At 39.2% G+C, this 9047-nt stretch overlaps 1 pseudogene; it reads left to right on the top strand.

Moving 5' to 3' along the window:
* Positions 1–9047, top strand: part of LOC107573021 (integrin alpha-L-like) — a 36974-nt pseudogene that overhangs the window by 2300 nt on the left and 25627 nt on the right.

Genomic DNA, 9047 nt, shown 5'->3' on the forward strand with positions numbered 1-9047 from the left:
TTAACAGTGTAACTTTTTTGTAATTATAGTGTACCTATTCAGTACCTCCATGTAGGTATAAGGGAATAATATGCAAAGTTTGGGGAATAAAGGGATAACAATCTGTACAATTACAAATCATTTATACTGTAAGTATTTTGAAACTAAGAGGTGCTTATTCTAATATTACATGAGGCTGTAAATTAAAGTGGTGTTTTGTTCCCCCCCTTGTTCCACGTAGTTACAGGGTAAATACAATATTTGCAGTATACATATATAGTATACATACAGTAGTATACATACATACATACATTATATATCAGGTAATGTATCAATAAACATGGTGGACTGTTTTATTTAATGCAAATATTGTTTGCAATTTACTATAGGCCTACTGCTGGTTTAAATGAACCCAAAATGGGTTTTCAAATTAAAATCACACACAATATGACAGCAGTAACAACACAGGCAACAGATAGCTTAATAAAAGATTAAAATGTATTACACTAGTTCAGAAAAAAAGCAAAGCAACTCCATACTTATACAGATTATACAGTTAAACCAAATTCTTTTGAAAAGCTTGTTTAAGGATAGATTTTGTTCAATTTGTTCATGTTTTTCACCCACTGACTTAATGACTATTTGATTAACTAGTAATGACTAGTTAAACTATTATGGCCAAACTATCATACCAATAAACACACAGTAATAAACACTGAAAGTCAAGATTAAACTTGATTTCGTCGCACACACAGAATCGTTCGCGTTTGAACTCGTGTGACTTGCTGCATGCTCTCATTCACGTCCTCCACATTCATAACCCAGCAACGTCGGGTTACTTATTACTGATATCAACCCAAATTGGGTCAAATCAAGCCAGCTTCCTAACCCAACAGTCTCAACCAAGCGTTTGGATTGAAACAATTACCAGTGTGTTTTATATGTGTAGGCTATACAAAAAGGACACAGTGGATGCTTTTGCTTAATTGCTTGCAAATATAAGATTGTTAGGTCATACATACCCCGTAATATTAGAATAGGTACCCCTTCAGTTTACTTACGCAGTACATTGTGGGTTGTAATCTAATGCGTTACCCCATTTTTTATAAAACCGAAGGCTGATGTGTTCATTTAGATCAGTGTGTGTGTGTGTGTGTGTGTGTGTGTGTGTGTGTGTGAGAGAGAGAGAGAGAGAGAGAGGGAGAGAGATTCTTACATTCTAAATTTACAATAATATTTATGTTAATTTGAGGTGATGGAGCTCAGCACTGTGTGTGGGTGTATTGTGTTGTAGGTTAGTGGTTATATGCGATAGGAACACACACACACACACGCACCTTATGAAACGCTGACAAACAGGAAGAGAAACCAGAGAGAATCATTTAGAAAGACAGAGGCTGAAGTCTCACAAGTGTCTCCTGACATCTCAACAGTCTCTCTGTGTTCTCCAGCGTCTCTTTCAGGGGCCTTCAACATCGACACTGAACATCCACTGAGATTTAACGGCACCCCGGAAGATTTCTTTGGTTACAGTGTTTATCAGACTGAGTTTGGAAACAGGAAACAGTGAGTCACACACACACACACACACACACACTGGTTGCTAGGGTGTTCTGTGTGGTTGCTAGGTGTTTCCTGACTGACTGTCTGATTGTTTGTGTGGTGCGGTTGTGTTTCTCAGGATCATTGTTGGAGCTCCATTAGAAGGAAACTCAACAGGGGAGATGTACAGCTGCTCTGCAGATCTGCAGTCCTGCAAACGGCTGCAGCGGCCAGGTATCAGCTTCACAGCCCATCTATCAGTGACTTCTGTGGACTTTCACTGCTTTATATTGAGCTGATGACACTCCTCTCTCTCTCTCTCTCTGCTGGGGGTTGACAGGTTCAGAGAGCGTCCACTTCTTCGGCATGTCTGCTGCTGTGTCTTCTGCTTCTCTCACTGTAAGTTCAGTGTCTCGGACAGTCAAACCTCCTTCATGAGATGTTAATGTTACAGAAGGCTCAGGTACCATTAAATATGGTATTTGGAAAATACAAAACATGGGATTGTAAAGTATTACAGAGAAACTAAGCTGAGTATGTTAAGGTCATTACTGAACATCATAAAAATGCAAGCTGAACCATAATTACAGCTTTTTTATGAGTATAATGTTTATATTTTTAATACATAAGTGATGTCTATTTTCTAGCACTGGTTTCAGCCGATTTTGTGATCTGCTGAAGCTGCTGATGTGTCAGATTTCGTGTGTCTCTTTCTCAGAGCTGCAGTCCGTATTTTCCTCATGAGTGTGATGGAAACTCATATCTGAACGGCGTTTGCTACCAATTCAGCAGTAGCTTACAGGCCGTCTCCAACTTCACCGCCGCTTACCAAGGTCTGACGAGTCTCTCACACAAACCAAGACTTAAATTTAACAGTTTCAGACTTCAATAGTTCTGACGAGTCTCTCACACAAACTAAGACTTAAGTTTAACAATCTCAGACATCAATAGTTCTGACGAGTCTCTCACACAAACCAAGACTTAAGTTTAACAATCTCAGACTTCAATAGTTCTGACGAGTCTCTCACACAAACTAAGACTTAAGTTTAACAATCTCAGACTTCAATAGTTCTGATGAGTCTCTCACACAAACCAAGACTTAAGTTTAACAGTTTCAGACTTCAATAGTTCTGATGAGTCTCTCACACAAACCAAGACTTAAGTTTAACTGTTTCAGACTTCAATAGTTCTGACGAGTCTCTCACACAAACTAAGACTTAAGTTTAACAATCTCAGACTTCTATAGTTCTGACGAGTCTCTCACACAAACCAAGACTTAAGTTTCACATTTAAGACTTCAATAGTTCTGATGAGTCTCACACACAAACCAAGACTTAAGTATAACTATCTCAGACTTCAATAGTTCTGTTGAGTCTCTCACACAAACCAAGGCTTAAGTTTAACTGTTTCAGACTTCAAGAGTTCTGACGAGTCTCTCACACAAACCAAGGCTTAAGTTTAACTGTTTCAGACTTCAAGAGTTCTGACGAGTCTCTCACACAAACCAAGGCTTAAGTTTAACTGTTTCAGACTTCAAGAGTTCTGACGAGTCTCTCACACAAACCAAGGCTTAAGTTTAACTGTTTCAGACTTCAAGAGTTCTGACGAGTCTCTCACACAAACCAAGGCTTAAGTTTAACTGTTTCAGACTTCAAGAGTTCTGACGAGTCTCTCACACAAACCAAGGCTTAAGTTTAACTGTTTCAGACTTCAAGAGTTCTGACGAGTCTCTCACACAAACCAAGGCTTAAGTTTAACTGTTTCAGACTTCAAGAGTTCTGACGAGTCTCTCACACAAACCAAGGCTTAAGTTTAACTGTTTCAGACTTCAAGAGTTCTGACGAGTCTCTCACACAAACCAAGGCTTAAGTTTAACTGTTTCAGACTTCAAGAGTTCTGACGAGTCTCTCACACAAACCAAGGCTTAAGTTTAACTGTTTCAGACTTCAAGAGTTCTGACGAGTCTCTCACACAAACCAAGGCTTAAGTTTAACTGTTTCAGACTTCAAGAGTTCTGACGAGTCTCTCACACAAACCAAGGCTTAAGTTTAACTGTTTCAGACTTCAAGAGTTCTGACGAGTCTCTCACACAAACCAAGGCTTAAGTTTAACTGTTTCAGACTTCAAGAGTTCTGACGAGTCTCTCACACAAACCAAGGCTTAAGTTTAACTGTTTCAGACTTCAAGAGTTCTGACGAGTCTCTCACACAAACCAAGGCTTAAGTTTAACTGTTTCAGACTTCAAGAGTTCTGACGAGTCTCTCACACAAACCAAGGCTTAAGTTTAACTGTTTCAGACTTCAAGAGTTCTGACGAGTCTCTCACACAAACCAAGGCTTAAGTTTAACTGTTTCAGACTTCAAGAGTTCTGACGAGTCTCTCACACAAACCAAGGCTTAAGTTTAACTGTTTCAGACTTCAAGAGTTCTGACGAGTCTCTCACACAAACCAAGGCTTAAGTTTAACTGTTTCAGACTTCAAGAGTTCTGACGAGTCTCTCACACAAACCAAGGCTTAAGTTTAACTGTTTCAGACTTCAAGAGTTCTGACGAGTCTCTCACACAAACCAAGGCTTAAGTTTAACTGTTTCAGACTTCAAGAGTTCTGACGAGTCTCTCACACAAACCAAGGCTTAAGTTTAACTGTTTCAGACTTCAAGAGTTCTGACGAGTCTCTCACACAAACCAAGGCTTAAGTTTAACTGTTTCAGACTTCAAGAGTTCTGACGAGTCTCTCACACAAACCAAGGCTTAAGTTTAACTGTTTCAGACTTCAAGAGTTCTGACGAGTCTCTCACACAAACCAAGGCTTAAGTTTAACTGTTTCAGACTTCAAGAGTTCTGACGAGTCTCTCACACAAACCAAGGCTTAAGTTTAACTGTTTCAGACTTCAAGAGTTCTGACGAGTCTCTCACACAAACCAAGGCTTAAGTTTAACTGTTTCAGACTTCAAGAGTTCTGACGAGTCTCTCACACAAACCAAGGCTTAAGTTTAACTGTTTCAGACTTCAAGAGTTCTGACGAGTCTCTCACACAAACCAAGGCTTAAGTTTAACTGTTTCAGACTTCAAGAGTTCTGACGAGTCTCTCACACAAACCAAGGCTTAAGTTTAACTGTTTCAGACTTCAAGAGTTCTGACGAGTCTCTCACACAAACCAAGGCTTAAGTTTAACTGTTTCAGACTTCAAGAGTTCTGACGAGTCTCTCACACAAACCAAGGCTTAAGTTTAACTGTTTCAGACTTCAAGAGTTCTGACGAGTCTCTCACACAAACCAAGGCTTAAGTTTAACTGTTTCAGACTTCAAGAGTTCTGACGAGTCTCTCACACAAACCAAGGCTTAAGTTTAACTGTTTCAGACTTCAAGAGTTCTGACGAGTCTCTCACACAAACCAAGGCTTAAGTTTAACTGTTTCAGACTTCAAGAGTTCTGACGAGTCTCTCACACAAACCAAGGCTTAAGTTTAACTGTTTCAGACTTCAAGAGTTCTGACGAGTCTCTCACACAAACCAAGGCTTAAGTTTAACTGTTTCAGACTTCAAGAGTTCTGACGAGTCTCTCACACAAACCAAGGCTTAAGTTTAACTGTTTCAGACTTCAAGAGTTCTGACGAGTCTCTCACACAAACCAAGGCTTAAGTTTAACTGTTTCAGACTTCAAGAGTTCTGACGAGTCTCTCACACAAACCAAGGCTTAAGTTTAACTGTTTCAGACTTCAAGAGTTCTGACGAGTCTCTCACACAAACCAAGGCTTAAGTTTAACTGTTTCAGACTTCAAGAGTTCTGACGAGTCTCTCACACAAACCAAGGCTTAAGTTTAACTGTTTCAGACTTCAAGAGTTCTGACGAGTCTCTCACACAAACCAAGGCTTAAGTTTAACTGTTTCAGACTTCAAGAGTTCTGACGAGTCTCTCACACAAACCAAGGCTTAAGTTTAACTGTTTCAGACTTCAAGAGTTCTGACGAGTCTCTCACACAAACCAAGGCTTAAGTTTAACTGTTTCAGACTTCAAGAGTTCTGACGAGTCTCTCACACAAACCAAGGCTTAAGTTTAACTGTTTCAGACTTCAAGAGTTCTGACGAGTCTCTCACACAAACCAAGGCTTAAGTTTAACTGTTTCAGACTTCAAGAGTTCTGACGAGTCTCTCACACAAACCAAGGCTTAAGTTTAACTGTTTCAGACTTCAAGAGTTCTGACGAGTCTCTCACACAAACCAAGGCTTAAGTTTAACTGTTTCAGACTTCAAGAGTTCTGACGAGTCTCTCACACAAACCAAGGCTTAAGTTTAACTGTTTCAGACTTCAAGAGTTCTGACGAGTCTCTCACACAAACCAAGGCTTAAGTTTAACTGTTTCAGACTTCAAGAGTTCTGACGAGTCTCTCACACAAACCAAGGCTTAAGTTTAACTGTTTCAGACTTCAAGAGTTCTGACGAGTCTCTCACACAAACCAAGGCTTAAGTTTAACTGTTTCAGACTTCAAGAGTTCTGACGAGTCTCTCACACAAACCAAGGCTTAAGTTTAACTGTTTCAGACTTCAAGAGTTCTGACGAGTCTCTCACACAAACCAAGGCTTAAGTTTAACTGTTTCAGACTTCAAGAGTTCTGACGAGTCTCTCACACAAACCAAGGCTTAAGTTTAACTGTTTCAGACTTCAAGAGTTCTGACGAGTCTCTCACACAAACCAAGACTTAAGTTTCACATTTTCAGACTTCAATAGTTCTGACGAGTCTCTCACACAAACCAAGTCTTAAGTTTAACAATCTCAGACTTCAATAGTTCTGTTGAGTCTCTCACACAAACCAAGACTTAAGTTTAACAGTTTCAGACTTCAATAGTTCTGATGAGTCTCTCACACAAACCAAGACTTCATGCAGTTTAACCATTTCAGACTCTAACACTGTAAAACATGTGTTGCTTTAATTAATTTCATTTGGAGGTTTATTTATGAACAAATCAAAGCTTAAAAACATGTTGTTACGTTATATTTGTGAAAATATGGATTTGGTCTGATTGCTAAATGAAGTAACAGCCGAGTTTGTGTATCTTGTGGTGTTTCTGCAGAATGCACCAAGAGAGAAGTCAATCTAGTGTTTCTCTTTGATGGATCCAGCAGTATGAAAACACACGAGTTTGAAATGAACAAAAAATTCATCAAAGATGTTATGAAAAAACTTTCAAACTCATCCATAAAGGTAAAACTGTCCATCAGCTATGAATTTGGAAATATCGACATGCAGTAGTTCATAGGATAAATGTGGTACCGTAAACCATACCTGGTACTGTTATCATGGCGTCTAATGATGATAATGTTGTTGTCTGTTGTCTTTCTGTGTCAGTTTGCTGCTGTCCAGTTTTCAACAGATATACGAACTGTGTTTGACTTCAACGATTATCAGAACGGCTCCGCTGAAGAGAAACTCATGAAAGAGAAGCACATGAAATCTCTCACAAACACATATCGAGCAATAAACTACGTTCTGTGAGTGAAACTCTCATATGATTATGAGCATTCATTGAATTTACACTTTGATAGTCTTGAGATGAGCAACTGAAAATTAACTATGGTTCATGCTGTAGTTGTGCTCTCTTTTTCTGGACTATTAAACACACTGTTGCTGAAGTTGGACTTTTGTCATTCTATAAATCAAAGTTTGGCAGAAGCATGTTCAGACAATCAGCTCAATTAGCATGATCATAAGTATTTATACAGCCAACTTACGACAGTTTTCCAGCATCCCTCCTCACTCCTAACTGTTCCTGTCCCAGCGTGGGATATGGGGGAGTTCTCTCGCTGTATTCTGAGCTCGGAGCCTCCCATCGTACAGCACGCCAAATATACACACTATTCACTCAGTCTGATTATATGAGAGTGTGAACTTATGAAAAACATATTGGCCTAGAAACGACAGGAACACATTGACATTGAGGCTGAAAACTGTTCATATGTCATAATTTCTGATTTATTATATCATCAGAAAGAATCTCCTGAATAACGTGTTGTCTGGAGCCGATCTCAACGCTCAGAAAGCTCTGGTAATCATCACAGATGGAGACCCCAGTGATAATGATGATTATAATGTCCTCAACAGATGTGATGAGCATAATATCCTCCGTTACATCATCGGGGTGAGTTTGCTTGTCATCTCATGTCTTTTTTCAGCCAGTTCAGTTTATGGAGTCACTGTAAGTCAGTCATTGGTAGCTTGACTTCTTAACAGTGAAACGCTGTGACTCTGAGACTCTTTCACAACATTCATCTGTTCTTTTGAGCAGCCGGAGATGTTGACATCTGACTCAACCAATCACATGAGTTTGGGGAGGGACTATCTGTTTGACTGACCAATGACAGATAAGGAGAATGTTCAAAAAAACCTCTTTATTTGTGCAATTAGATTTTTTGTCACTAGTGAGCAGAAATGACACACTTCAGCTTTAAGTGAGATATACTACATTTTGTTGTATTTTATCACAGATTAGTAGTCTCTTACTAACTAACACTGTCACATCCTTGAGTGGAAAACACTTTTTTTGATGTAATCAGGTGCACAGAGAAAAACACAGTTTTCAGTTAATCATTCATTTTAATAAATGTTTCAAGTGTTTTTGCACAGTCAGACAAAATGGCACATTTGTTTTTCAGGTGGGAAAGGTTGATTTAACTAAACTCACTCAGCTGGCATCAGAACCGAAACAGAACAACACCTTCTACATTCAAGAGTACAAAGGACTCAAAGGACTTCTTGACAACCTGCAAAAAAAGATCTACAACATTGAAGGTAAAATACAAACATAAAGGAAACTGACACTTACTATAAGTTTACAATAAAAGCAGCTAATGAAGAATCCACAGATGACTGTAAGAGTTTTTTCTTCTGTGTTTCAGGGTCAAAGCAAGCTCACGGCAGAGACAGACAGAGAGAGTTATCACAGAGTGGATTCAGTGTCGTCTACCAGGAGGTGAGAGAAATGTCTTATAAAGTAATACTTATTTATATTAAAGGGATCATATGATGTTGCTAAAAAGAACATTATTTGGTGTATTTGGTGTAATGCAATGTGTTTATGCGGTTTAAGGTTCAAAAACCACATTATTTTCCACATACTGTACATTATTGTTTCTCCTCTATGTCCCGCCTTTCTGAAACGCTCGATTTTTACAAAACTCATCGGTCTGAAAAGCGAGGTGTGCTCTGATTGGCCAGCTATCCAGTGCGTTGTGATTGGCCGAATACCTCAAGCGTGAGACGGAAATGTTACGCCCCTCACCATCCGGTGCTGCCCTGTCCAGCCGGAGCGACGAGACAAAAACATTAAAACACATTATAAATGAGGCATTCGTTGCATCCAGTGGAGACATAATTACTGATTATAATGACTTATACTGTCTTTTTACGCATAGCATTGCATCGTACCGCGTAAACATCAAACCATAACTGCATTTGTGATCGGAGAAATGACAAACAACAAGCGCTACTCTACACTGTTCAAAACTCACGTTTGAATCGTCAGTGGCAAAT

This window comes from Sinocyclocheilus grahami, unplaced genomic scaffold (genome assembly GCF_001515645.1).
Source record: "Sinocyclocheilus grahami isolate Dianchi unplaced genomic scaffold, SAMN03320097.WGS_v1.1 scaffold1850.1, whole genome shotgun sequence".
Classification (NCBI taxonomy): domain Eukaryota; kingdom Metazoa; phylum Chordata; class Actinopteri; order Cypriniformes; family Cyprinidae; genus Sinocyclocheilus; species Sinocyclocheilus grahami.